The sequence below is a fragment of the Onychomys torridus genome, chromosome 18 (assembly GCF_903995425.1).
Source record: "Onychomys torridus chromosome 18, mOncTor1.1, whole genome shotgun sequence".
In the NCBI taxonomy this organism is placed as follows: Eukaryota; Metazoa; Chordata; class Mammalia; order Rodentia; family Cricetidae; genus Onychomys; species Onychomys torridus.
In genome coordinates, this window is record NC_050460.1 from 26102162 (window position 1) to 26116643 (window position 14482).

Below are 14482 nucleotides of genomic sequence, written 5' to 3' on the forward strand. Positions count from 1 at the left end.
CTGTGGCAAGAATATTTCACCATGACTGTTCTATGGTCTAACTTCCATCTCTACTGACCTTGAACATTCTAGTAGGGATAACAATGCATAGTTGCATTGGTTACGTTCCTTACCACTGTAACAAAATGCCTTACTGAAAAAAGCAACTTAATGAAGAAAGAGCTTATTTTGGTCCACAGTTGACATTACAGCGCACCAGGGCAGAGAAGACATGGCTGCAGGAGCCTGAGGCAGCTGACCCACATCTTGGCTGCAGTGAGGAAGCTTACTTTCTCTTCTTTGCTCTGTCTAGTATGCAGCTCACAGAATGGTTTCACTCATAGTTAGGGTTCAATGTTTCCATAACACTGAATCTGCTCTAGATAATCTCTCACAGACATGCCCAGAGATTCGTTTCCAGGGCAATTACAATGGTCAGTGTTCATTGTGAACTTGACAGAATCTAGAGTTGTGAACTTGGGAGAAGAGCTTCTGGGCATGTCTGTATGGGATTGCCTTGATTATATTAACTGAGGTGGGAACCCACCCTCTGTTGGTGGCACCATTACCAGGACTGGTGGCCTGAACTGTATAAAATGGGGAAACCAGGCTACTACACTAGTGCAATGCCTGACTTGCTGTTTTCTTCCAATTGTGAACTTAATGTGACCAGCAGCTTCAAGCTCCTCTTGCTCCACCATGACAGACTCTACCTGAAATGTGAGCTGAAGCAGACTTACTTTCACTTCAGTTGCCTTTGTCTGGATCTTCTATCACTGCAATAGGAAGAGAAATGAAGACAGGCATCCTATTAAGTTGTCAGTCAAGGTTATCATCACACTAGCCATCTACACACTACTAGAGAGATACCTGTGTTCTCTTTGGCCACATGAAAGTTACTCACATTTTCCCCACCTTTAGTGATTGTTTTTAAATTTTATTCCTGAAAATTTATTTTCAGGACCTTTGGCTTGGAGGAAACTAATGAGCATTTTGTTTGGTCATCCCAAATGCAGGTTTTTCTGACATCATTCACCTTGACCATACCCCATAAGTTTGGCCTCAATGAAGTCAAAGTCATGTACTTGAGGCACACTGGAGCAAGGTTGGTGCTACATCTACCTTGGCCTCCAATATCCATTTCCTGGGTCCATCTCCAAAAGAGGTTGGTGGTGACATTGTCAAGGCAACATATGATTGGGAAGTTCTGAGGATGATGGTGAAATTAACTCTCAGAACAGACAGACCAAGGCTGAGGTTGCCTCTTCTGCCTCTGCCCAGTTCATCAAAGCCCTCAAGGAGTCACCAAGAGACAGGAAGCAGCAGGAAAACATAAAACACAGCAGGAATACAACTTTGATGAGATTGTCAACATTATTTGACAGGTGTGATCTTTAGCCAGAAAACATTCTGGAACTATTAAAGAGATCCTGGGTACTACATAGTTGGTAGGCTGCAATGTGTATGACTGCCATCCTCAAGACATCATAGACAGCATCAACAGCACTTTAGTGGAATGTTCAACTAATTAAAAAGTAACAAGAGACTATATAGCACAAATTGTTAGAAGGTCTTATTAATAAAGACAAACCCAGACACTGGTATTGTGGTGAATGCTGAAAGATCAGAGAAGCAGAACAAGCCACAGTCACCTCACTTTGCCAATTTCTCAGCTGATCCTGTTTCCTTAAACTGTGTCTTTATCCAAATGGATCTCAGCTGAACTGCTGCTCAAAAGCCTAAAAGCTTAATCAGGCTCTAGTTCCTGGTCCTCATGTCTTATAAACCTTTTTTGCTTTCTGCCATCACTTCCTGGGATTAAAGGCATGTGTTACCATGCCTGGCTGTTTCCAGTGTGGCTTTGAACTCACAGAGATCCAGACAGATCTCTGCCTCTGGAAAGGTAGGATTAAAGGTGTGTGTGCCACCATTTTCCGGCCTCTGTATCTAGTGGCTGTTCTGTTCTCTGACCCCAGATAAGTTTATTAGGGTTCAAAATATTTTGGGGAATACAATATCACTACAAAACTATTTCAAGAAATGTTCATCTGTCAAAAAAAAATTATTTTCATATTCCTCCCCTCCTTACCACACTCTAACTTCACAGTAAAGAAATTTGACTCTAAACTTTTCTATTTTATTAGAGAATTCCTTCTTTTTCCCTTTAGTTTGAAACAGGCCTCAGTAAAGAAAGGTAGTTAATAACTGAGCATTTAAACACTGGATGACTACAGTTCACAATAATCTATTATGCATTTTATGAAGATCTGGGAGACAAAATTGTGAAGTCTCCAAATAAAAATATAAAGACTGTCCTTAGTGAACACTGCATGCATATTTTGAGATAGCATACTGTACCCAAATTAATGCATATAATACAAACAGTGTGAGTAACCTTTAGACTCAGTTGTAAGAAAGCATTGGAGAAATGGCATTGGAAGGATTATTTGGTGATTATTTCATTTTGTTTTTCTAGTGGTACTATTTAACTCTCAAGTATAGACAGTTTCTTAGAATGGAAATCTTCAAGGAACTTGACCACAATGGAAATTAACTGGAGTTAGCTATGGTAAAGGTAGTCCTGAGCACAATAGTTTTTAAAGAACACACTACAGGCCAAAGTCTTTCAATGTAGTTTTGTTTTACTTAAGTTTGAGATTGAATCATTACTATCAGTGTCCTTTGAAAGAAAGGGTGAATAGGCCATATGGTCTATATTATGGTGGAAGTCCAGCACATTTGGACATTTGGGTTCTGAAGTAGATAGTTTATTTGTATCTATCTATCTATCCATCTATCTATTGTCTGATGAAGCCCAGGCTACATAAACCACCACCATATTTGGCTCTTGAGTTTGAACAGTTTTCCATTTTGTTTGGCAGTGGCCTGAGTACAGGGAGATTTGCCCAAAGGAGAGCTTGTTGGATTTTGTGTGTTGGGCTATAATTACTGGAAACTTGTAGTCTACACATCATGATTCATTATTTCAGTAGTCAGTTAGGTAAAGCTATGCAAATCATCTCTCAAACAGCATCAGAGAGCTGTTGAGTTATTACTGTTTATACTAAAAACCAAGAGTACTAGATAATGTAAACACCTTATTATTTGTTTTCAAATATACTGACAGTTAGTTGAATATAAAATGTGGCAGATGATATCTTGTCACTTTATTGTACTGCTTTCTTTTAGTGGTAGAAGGGAAAGTTTATTTTTGATTTATTTATTTTTATTTATTTATTTTTTAGACAAAGTTTCTCTGTGTAGCCCTGGCTGTCTTGGAACTTGCCCTGTAGACCAGGCTGGTTTTGAACTCACTGAAATCCGCCTGCCTCTGCCTCCCAAATCTGGGATTAAAGACATGCACCACCACTGCCTGACTGAAGGGAAAGTTTATTAAGAAGGAATATTTTCAAAGAAGGACATGAGCCCGATCTAGGGCAAATGCTAGAGACTCAATGGCAATGGATAAATGAAGGATTGAGGACTTTGGGTCACTCTCACAGCACACACTTTCCTTGTTTATGCATTGTCTCATGTTAGGCTTGGTGGTGTTCAGTTTCCAGATCTCTCTGTAGCAAAATATTTTGGAACACTTTTCAATAATAACATTATAAAATAATTACATGGTTCTAGATGTCTCTCTGTTATTTTCTCACTTAAACCTCAAAACAGTATCAAAACAATAATGTATTATAATGTATGAGTTTTGGTGAATGAATTGGTAATTCATTGGGATTTGAGCACACAGAGTCTGGCTTCAAGACTGCATGTACAGCCTCATAGCCAGACCATACTGAGTCATACTGATTTACACTGGATGAGAATATCCTCTTTTTTTTTTTTTTTCTCACAATGGAATTATACTTGCATTCGTAAGGTACATTTAGCCTGGAGTAGACACTTTGTTCTTTCTGTTCCTTCCTTGGGTAGGCAGAGGGTTCTTTCATGAAGTAAATCAGTATTAAGTTGTCAAGAAAATGAGACAGAACAGGAGCTATTAATAGTAAGACCAAAATAGCTCATGTAATAAGTGGCAATGCGATGGACTGGAAGCAAGTCCAAAGGAAAATATAGCTAATAAGATGGCTTAACTGTTGAATGTGGTTAATTTTAAATACCAGCTATAAACCATAAATAATCAAATTAGCAGCAACAGTTAGGATCTTTATAAAGTTTAGTGCAACATCACATCTGAGCCACTATTCCTTAAAAATACGTATTGCATATTTAATTTATTTGTGTATGTGTGTGTGATAGGGAGGTGAGTGTGTGTGTGTGTGTGTGTGTGTGTGTGTGTGTGTGTGTGTGTGACATGTGTGCCAGTGCCTGTGGAGTTCTGAAACACCTGGAACTGAAGTTATAGGCTGCTCTAAGCCATCTGACGTCTGACCTGGGTGTTAAGAACTGTACACGGGTTCTCTAGAAGAGCAGCAAAGCTTTTTCCTGCTAAGCCATCTCTGCAGTCACATCTCTTACTGGTATTAACAGTGTGAACTTCACCTATTTTCTCACCTGTGGAACAAGGATACAAAGTACTTACACATAAGAAAAAAAAGAAGAGACCTGAGGTGTTTGTTCAAGTATTTAGTTAAAGTCTGGCATGTCAATGCTTCATCCATGCTAGCTATTATCACGTATGAAGTGTTCTTGCTTAGTAACATAGCTTCTTTTCCTGTTGCTCTGACAAAAATACCCCAACAAAGGCAACGTAAGGGAAAAGGTTTGTTTTGGCTCATGGTTCAAGGGTGTGGTCCATCTTGGCCAAGATATCCTGGCAGCAGGAGCCCGAGTAGTCTGGAGATGTTGCCCGTGGGGACAAGATGCAGAGAAGAGTGACTTGTGTGCAGTTCACTTTTTTGAAGTTCAAGATCCCAGCCCAGGGAATGGTGCCTCGCACCATGAGGCTGTCCTGCTTCAATTAAATTAAAATAATCCATCAAAGGTTTACTTAGAAGCTGATCTCTCTGGTGACTCTAGATCCCTTTAAGTTGATGATTTTGCAGTGAAAGTTTTTAATCTCATAGTTACCCTGAAAACCCAAGTGGAAGCCATTCTGGAAATGACACAGACTGCAGCTACAGGATAAAAAGCCAGCAACTCCAAAGCAGCAGAATGGGCTGAGATCTAGATCACTACATGATGGAGAACTCTGCTGCCAGTCACAGGACAGGGCCGCACAGGGCCTGGCACAGGTCACATGACAGGGCAGCACAGGTCACATGACAGGGCCTGGCACAGGTCACATGACAGGGCCGCATAGGGCTTGGGTTGGGACATGATTCCTTCTTAGAATTCCCTTCACATCTCAACAACTTCCCCTCAATAAGTGAAATGGGATTTAATAAATAAAACCAAGGAAGTGCTTTCCTTTAAAGATGATTCCACTTGTATCAAATAATCCAAGAAAGTATCCACAATAAAATTACATTGTATTGTCCATTAAAACATTGAAGTGTGTTCTCTAAGTGTGATGTGTGTTTCTGCCAATCTCCAGTTCTACAGCAATTCACCAATTTGGGATAAAATGTCCACCTCATGCCCAGTTTGATCCCAAAGCTGAATTTTCAGATGAATAGTTGGAATTAAAATAATTGTAAATAGAGAACAAATTAGCTAATTTCTTTAGTAATTTAGAGGTTTATCTGAATCAAATATGGTATTTCAGGATCTAGTTTCAAGATTCTCTACATACTTACAGTGTGGGGAGTAAGTTCTTATTTTTTATTTTTACATTTATTTATTTTTATTTAATCACTTTTGTGCATGTATTCATGCTATGGCACACATGTGTTGACTGGGTAGAGGACAGCTTGTGGGAATTAGTTCTGTCCTCCCATCAGGTGGATTCTGGGGACCAAATTCAGCTTGTTAGGATTGGTGGCAAGCATTGTTACCTGGTGAGCTATCTCACCAGCCTGGATTTAGTTTTTTTCTATGACATAATTATGTTCTTGGTTCAGTTCCAGCTGGGAAAAATTTAAATGATGCTCAAAAATTTCCAATCAATTATAAAAAGGCAAGCAATTATATTTGGGGAGGACATTTTTTTTGATATAGGGTTTCTCTGTAGCTTTGGAGCCTGTCCTGGATTAGCTCTGTAGACCAGGCTGGCCTCGAATTCACAGAGATCCGCCTGCCTCTGCCTCCTGAGTGCTGGGATTACAGGCGTGCGCCACCACCGCCTGGCTCATTTTTCTTTATTAAGACATTTTCTACTTGCTCCACATACTATCCACAGATTCCCCTCTCTTCCCTCCTCCCACCCCCAGTCCTCTTTTCCAAGCCACCCCACATCCCCACACCCCCTAAATCGAAGTCTCCCATGGGGAGTTAGCAGAGCCCAGCACACTGAGCCTAGGTAGGTCCAAGCCCCTTCACACTGCACCAAGGCTGTGCAAGGTGTCACACCACAAGCACTGGATTCCAGAAGCCTGCCCATAGAACAAGAACAGATGCTGATCCCCCTGACTGGGTGTCCCCCAAACAGTTTGAGCCAAACAACCATCTTCCGTATCCAGAGGGCCTAGTCCAGTCCCATGGGGGCTCCACAGCCACCAGTCTATGGTTCATGGACTTCCACTAGCATGGCTGGTCATCTCTGCATGTCCTCCCATCATGATCTTAAAGTCCCTCGCCTACAATATCTCTCCTCTCTCTCGTCAGTTGGATTCCCAGAGCTCAGCCTGGTGCCTGGCCATGTCAATCAGTCACTGGACAAAAGCTCTATGATGACAGCTAGGTTATTTGCTAGGCTGGTCACAAGAATAGACTAGTCCAGGCATCCTCTGGACCACTGCCAGCAGACCAAGGTGGGGTCAACTTTGTGGATTCCTGAGAGCCTCCCTAGCACCCTGCCTTTTCCTATTCCCATGATGTCCTCATCTATCATGGTATCTTCTGGGGAGGACATTTTTTAAAAATAAAATTATTTATTCCTCACATTGCTTTTTGGATTTTTACAGGATCCTGATATATTGTAGATCCAAAATTTGACCCTTAATTGGTTTTAATCTCATGTTAAAAGAACAAAAAACTTACAAAGCTTTGGAGGAAGCAATGTTGAACAACTTTATCCCATTGTCAGTAAATATACTATATTTATATTGTGTTAAATAATAGAAAATGATTAAATTTTTCAAAAATTCTTTCATAAAATAAACTTGAAAGAAACATTATGACTCAAAGAGAACAATTTTTATAACTATAGGACACTGTCTAAATTTTCAAAGATAGAGCCCCTATATGTTGCTGGATATTTTATCCATTGTGTGAAGATGTTTTACCTTGCCTGCCTAAGGCATCTGATTAGTTTATAAAGAGCTGAAAGGCCAATAGCAGGCAGAAGATGTTAGCCAGGATTTTCAGGCAGAGGAACTCTGGGTTAGAATCTGGTGTGGTGGGAGATGCCAGTGAGACAATGAAAAATTTGGATGTACAGAGTGGAAGAGAGATAAAAAGCCACGTGGCAGAATGTAGATGAATAGAAACAGGTTAATTTAAATTGTAAGAACTAGTTGGGAACAAGCCTAAGCTAAAGGCCAAGCTTTCATAATTAATAATAAGTCTCCCATTATTGGGGAGCTGGCGGTCCCAAAAGGAAGTCTAACAACACCTACAAAAGAAAGAGTACATGGACATTTTGAATGACACATGATCAAAGCCACTTAGAGGAAAGTAAATTCACGTTCTCTAGCTTCCGAGTAATAAATGAAAAAAGTCTGGCTCACTGATAGTACATAGATGCAGAAAACTGATGCAGCCAGTTAACCAACAAGACATACTGAGATGAGGAATTAAAGAGACTAAATATGAAATTAATTACTTAAGAAATTGTTTTATTAATATGTCAGTAAAAAAGCTCAGTGACTCTGCTATGAAAACAAATGGTTCTTAAACGGAAGAGAGTTACTGTAGCATATACTGCAAATTATCCTTGGCTTTGGACACCATTCCTTACTTCTCAATTAATTTTACTACACTTATGAATTCAGTGTTGGTGCAGTCATATTTCAGTCATCCAGTCAAACCATATGTCCTTCAAATAAGTTATTTAACAAATTGAATACTAAATTTTTTAGCTAATGTTGAATTGATGGATTAATAAGACAGTTCACATCCACACACAAATATGGTGATATTTTATTTGTGCTGAAATGTGACTTTATTTGTATGTTAATAAATAAAAGTTCCTGGGGGTCAGAGCTAATGACAAGCCATTTAGCAGAAGTCTGGAGTGGTAGCACATACCCTTAATCCTGATCACATGGAAGGCAGAGTCTGTGTGTTCAAGGACATAGCCAGCATGGAGACACACACCTTTAATCTCAATACCAACCATAGAGACCTGGAGGTCTGTATAAACAGGCAGTGACAAGGAGGTCATGTAGGTTGAGTTTACAACCAATGAGAAGGCAGAACAGAAATTTAGAAAAAAGACAGACACACAGGAAGTAGGTCTTTCTCAGGGGAAGGACGGCAGCAGCAGTGAGGGCTAAAAAGGCAGTCGTGGTCAGCTCTTAGCTACTGCTCTCTGACCTTTGGGGCTTTTAGCTTTGCATTTGGCTCTGTGTTTCTTATTTAATAAGAATCGTTCAGAATTACATCTACACACAAATATACATGTTTTGAGACAGTGTTACTTACTGGGCCTGGAACTTATTATAAATCAAAGTACTCACAGAGTTCCAACTGCCCCTGCCTCCCAGAGGCCCAGATTAAAGGCATGTAGCACCATGCCTGGCCAAGTATCTTTTAAGATAGATGATCATGAAATATAAAGCTTATCTACAGCAAAATATATACTGAAACTTATAACACTTTATTTGGTTACTATTCCTGAAGTTTGTCAAAACAGTTGTATGTGATGACAGAATGTTGCTGGAGAGCTTCTCTCCAGGCGCCACCAAGCCCCCACAGTCCCACAACCCACATATAAAATAATCACTCATACACTTATATTATTTATAAACTGTACGGTCGTTAGCTGGCTCATAGCTTACCTGTACCTTACATCTTTCTCTCTGCCTTCCTGTTCCCCCAATTCTCTTCTCTGCTTGTCCTGCCTATACTTCCTGCCTGGCTACTGGCCAATCAGTATTTTATTTACACAGAGCGATATCCACAGCAGTTCTTTTCCCATTTCTCAGGTAATGTTATATCCTTCTGAGGTCTTTGATGTAGTTGAAGCTAGATATTGACAATTTTCCTTAGTCATGAGAAAAGATATATTAGATATGAAACCTCACCAGACTCACAAATATAGGATAGATAGGATGTCTTCTTTAATTTTACCAAATACAGATAGATTAGTTATTATAAATAGACTAGATATTGTAACTGTAATTCTTGCTTGGTAATTGTTTTGTTATATGTAATTTTGCTATGTTAAAGTTAAAATCTTCCTTTAAAAAGAAAAGAAAAGGGGAAGTACTGTGGATATTGCTCTGTGTAAATAAAACATTGATTGCCAGTACCCAGGCAGGAAGTATAGGAGGGACAAGCAGAGAAAAGAATAGGGGAAACAGGAAGGCGGAGAGAGAGATACTGCCAGCCACCACCATGACAAGCAAGAGTAAGGTACAGGTAAGCCACAAGCCACGTGGCAAAGTATAGATTAAGAGAAATGGGCTAAATATAAGAGTAAGAGCTAGACAATGGCAGGTCTGAGCTAACAGCCATACAGTTTATAAGTAATATAAGCATCTGAGTGATTATTTTATACATGGGTTGTGGGACTGTGGGGGCTTGGTGGCACCTGGAGAGAAGTTCTCCAGCAACAACAGAAGGAATTTTCAAAATCCTACAAGTTTGCTAGAATTTGAACGGAATTGGATTTTGGTGGTAGTGTAATATTGCCCAAACCACAGAAATTTGAAAATAGCATACCTCATAGAGAGTTAGAGATTATAACCTGGGGAGACTGATAAGTGTTAATTTTAGGAATAGTAGGTTAGAGAAATACACTAGTAAATCACATTACAAACAAGATTCACCTATTTTTGTTCCTTTTCCTTCCTGATCCATTTCCCTAACTACCCCATTATTCTTCCACCCCACATAGCTTCCTTTGAGCTTTCATGCTCTTGATGTTCCGTCACCCTTTCCCCTCCCTCAGCAATTCTTTCCCCCATCTTGTGGTCTACTCACCAGTGTCACAGCCCATATCTACACTCAATCGCTCTTGAACACATATATTGACATTTTAAGTTAAAATAGTCACATGAGAGAGGACACATAATTTTCATCTTTCAGAGTCAGAATTATCTTGCTTAATATATTATCTAGAACCATCCCCATTTTTTGTGTAGATTTCATGATCCCATTTATGTTTACAGTTGAACACAACTTTATTGTCTATGTGCACACATTTTCCTTATCCATTAATCTGATGAACATCTATTTCCCTGTTATTGTGAATAATGCAGCAATGAACGTAGATGAGCAAGTATCTCTGTGACAGGGTATAGAACCCTACCATAGAGTTATATACTCAGCTGTGCCTTAGTTGGATCTTGTGGAAGCTCTGTTTTTACATTGTTGAGAAACCTTCACACTGGTTTTTGCAATAGCTGTTCCCATGTTGACTTCCCTCAGCAGTGAATAAGCATTCACCTTTTTTCTTCATCCTTGACAAAATTGTTGTTTTCTCTTTTTCTTGGTGATAGTCATCCTGACTGGGATGAAATCAAATCTCAAAGTAGTTTCCATTTTCATTTCCTTGATAACTCAGGGTTCTGAACACTCCTTTAAATGATGATTGATAATTTGTGCTGTGTCTTTTGAGAACCATCTGTTTGATTAGCCCATTAGTTGATTGGCAGTTTCATTTTTTTTTGGTAGGCATTTAAAAAAAAAAACATTCTTTTGTCTTTTTGGTTGTGAGCCCAGCTGTTAATGACTGATCTGTCTCTCCATCCCTACAATTCTTTGTATATTCTAGATATTAAACCTGGACTGAAGCACAGCTTGCAAAGCTCTTGTTCCATTCTGCAGGCTGTCAGTCTGCTCTGCTGATAGATATCTTGCTTTGTAGAAACTTTTTAATTTCCCATAGCCCTATTTACTAATTCCTGGGGCTATTTTGTGTATTATTGAAGTCCTGTTCAGAAAGGTCCTGCCTATACCTATATCTTGAAGTGTGTTTCCTCTAGCAGTTTCTGTGTTTTAAATTCAGGTCTTTAACTCACTTAGAATTGATTTTTGTGCCAGGTGAGTGATAGGATCTCATTTTATTCTTTTATAGATGGGTATTCAATTTTGCTAGCATCACTTATGGAGCAGAATGACTTCCCCCACACCAGTGGATTTTTGACACCTTTGTAAAAAATTAGGGGTGACAGCTACACAATAAATGTTAGAAAGTAAATCTGTCTAAAAAAATACTTAAAAACCAGGGTGTTCAAATCCGGTCATGGCAATGTAAAAGTTTGAGGAGGCCAACTTGGGGTACATGATATTTTGTCTCCTCCAAACAAGTCAAAACATTCATAAAACTTGGACAATGAAAATTTCCCTTTCTCTACCAAACCAGTCATGTCAGAGCATGTAAGCCATTAGGAAAAAGAACACCAATGAGATGGTAGGCAATATAATCTCAGTCAAATGAACATGATCCAATGTGATGTTTCAGCTGGCTTTCTACAAATACAGCAGTTTACAATGTGGTTGGTGAACTGGACAACTTGGCACACCTCTGTTATTCTGTAAAGGTGTAAAAATAGCAGCTCCTACAATTTTTTTACCATAGCTACTCTGCCCCTCTGTGGATCTGTTTTCTATGATCAAGCAGGCCATTTTCCTCTCACACTCATTTACACTTTGGTTGAATATCTCTTCTTTCTTTGTATGTTCTCCTATTTTAGCAGCAGTTCACCACAGAACATCAGGGTGATAGAAGACTCTTCATGTAGCCATGGGCATCTCTATTTCCCTAGTTCTTGATGGCCAGCATCTACTTGAGACACAACTACAGAGGGAACTTCCCAACCATGGCTCCTGTGTCTCTGGGTCTTTGTAACTGATACAGTAGCTGAGACACACATTGTTTCATATTGCTGAAAAAAAAAAAAAACCAGGGTTATCTATCTACTATAGAAAGGAATGTGGGAGTTCAACCATTTTTACATCATTTGAAAGAAAAACTGTTTGGAATAGCATGGATATAATACAAATATTGTTCCCAGAGTTTTATAACTCAAGTGAACCTTGAGAGAAAGTGTTCAGCAGTCACACTCAGCTTTGGGGTGTGCTGAAAGCTTCACCACTGATGAGTTCTTCTCAATAGCAAACCTTGGTGCTGATTAAAACCTCACCCCGGCATTGCTATATAAAATTTCTTTTGTTCATAACTGTGCACACATAGATACACTTTATACTTTCATGCACTGCAGTATAAATGCTGTAACAATTTTGTCTATTCTTTTCTCCTGGAATGAATGCTACTTTACATTGTATTAGTGCTGCATTAATGGATTTTATAGGCATTTATTTGAGTAAACTATTTGAATTTTCCCCAAAGAGATCTGAAGTATATAGTTTTATTGTTACTTTGGGGAAGTATAAATAATAAGTTTGGTCATAAAATTTTAGCAGTTTGAAGCGTTTGATTTTAATTTTTGCTGCCTTGAACATCTGCTTCTTGTAATGAATTAAATTATATTGCTTGTGTTTAACCAGAGAACCACTTGCCTATGAATGAGGAGTAAAGTCCTTATAGGAATGTTTGAGAAACACTTAACCCTGTTAGATCCAGGTAGTCTCCTATGGCATGTTTTAGAACATTAGGAACAGTGCTCAGGGTTTTACAATTTAATCTAGAAAACCGGCTTTTAATTTCACTAACTGTATTTCTAATTCAAACATTTATGTGTAGCTAACTATAGCTTTAAGATATGAAGTCATCCAACTGAGAATTAGAAGATAATTTTAATAAATGTTGCTCATTAGTAAAATACTCTTGCTCTGATTGTACTCATAGATGAAACTGTGTTCTCCACAAATCTTATGCTTAAGCCTGAACGTCAAATGTGATACTTTAAGAAATGTTGGGAGGTGATTCAGATGTGAGAGTGATGTCCATGGGCTGTATCAGTGTCCTCACAGAAGAATCAAGAAAGTTCCCTTGCTCATTTTCAGTCATATGATGACTCAAAGAGAAGATTATGAAGACGATGGAGTTTCTCATCAGAAGACACAGAACCAGTTGGCATATTGTTCTTGAGTTACTGTTTTCCAGAACCATGAGAAATAATTGTGGTTTAAGTTATCTGGTATTTTTCTATAGTGGACTGAAAAAACCAAATGCTTAGATATGTGTATGTACACACATCAACTTGAGCATTTAGGTATATGCATCAATTTACAATATAGGAGTCATATGGATTACAATTACAGTCAATTTATATATAGGAATCTCTTTCTGGATGGTAGCTAATTCACAAATGTGTAAACAGAAAAATGCTTTATAGAAAAAATGGTAAGAATAATTTAATAAAATAATCTTGACATAAAGATATATAAATGAGAAAGCTATAAAAGTTACATATACCTCAATAGGGGAAGATTAATGATTATGTTTGAACAAAATTAAAGAGAGTATATCATAACAAAATAGTAAATTCTAATAACAAATTGCAAAGGTTTATTTTTATTTTTATTTATTCATTATTTTTCCTTTTATTGAAAATAGATGTTTTTTCCTCACATAAAATATTCTGATTACAGTTTCTCCTCTTTCTCATAATTCTTCCCCCTCCCTTCCTATCTAAATACACCCCTTTTCTGTCTCCCATTAGAAAACAAACATGCTTAATAGTATGACATAATTAGTTTAACATAGTATGATGTGATTTAGTATAGAATGTAGAACAAAACCTAACATACATAAATAAAACAAAACAAACAAAAGGAAAAGACATTGAGAAAAGTCATAAGATACTGATGTAGCTGTAGAGACCTATTTGCTCTTAACTAAGGAATCCCATAAACACTAAACTAAAATCCATAATATATATGCAAAGGACTTGTAGGGTAAAAAAGAGAGAAAATATATAAATGAGCTAAAAATGAAAGTAAAATAAAAATAAGTGAAAATTAAAGAAAAAGAAAAATCCCTGACATGACATTATGAGACAAGGAACCTCCAAAAGATGCCATCAGTTCATTTTCTGCTGGCTATCTACTGCTGGGCATGCAGGCTACCTTTAAGAGTGGTTTTCCCAGTGACACTCACTTTTCATTTGAACGTGATTATTAATTGAAAATAGCTTAGAAGTGAGGGAGGGGGAATGTGTACACTTCTCCTTTCAGCTCTAGCATCTCATCTGGTGCAGACCCAAGCAGTTCCTGTGCATGCTGCTACGGTCTCTGTGAGTTCACAGGTGCATGATCCTGTTGATTTGGAGGGCCTTCTTCTTGGTGTCCTCCGTTCTGTCTGGCTCTTAGACTCCTTCTTCACCCCTCTTACATGGGGTTCCCTGAGCTCTGAGGGGAGGGATTTGATGGA

General features: G+C 38.4%; 1 pseudogene; it reads left to right on the forward strand.

Moving 5' to 3' along the window:
* The first annotated feature begins 446 nt into the window (after positions 1–446).
* LOC118570002 lies at positions 447–1570 on the forward strand (annotated as a pseudogene).
* Positions 1571–14482: the final 12912 nt, after the last annotated feature.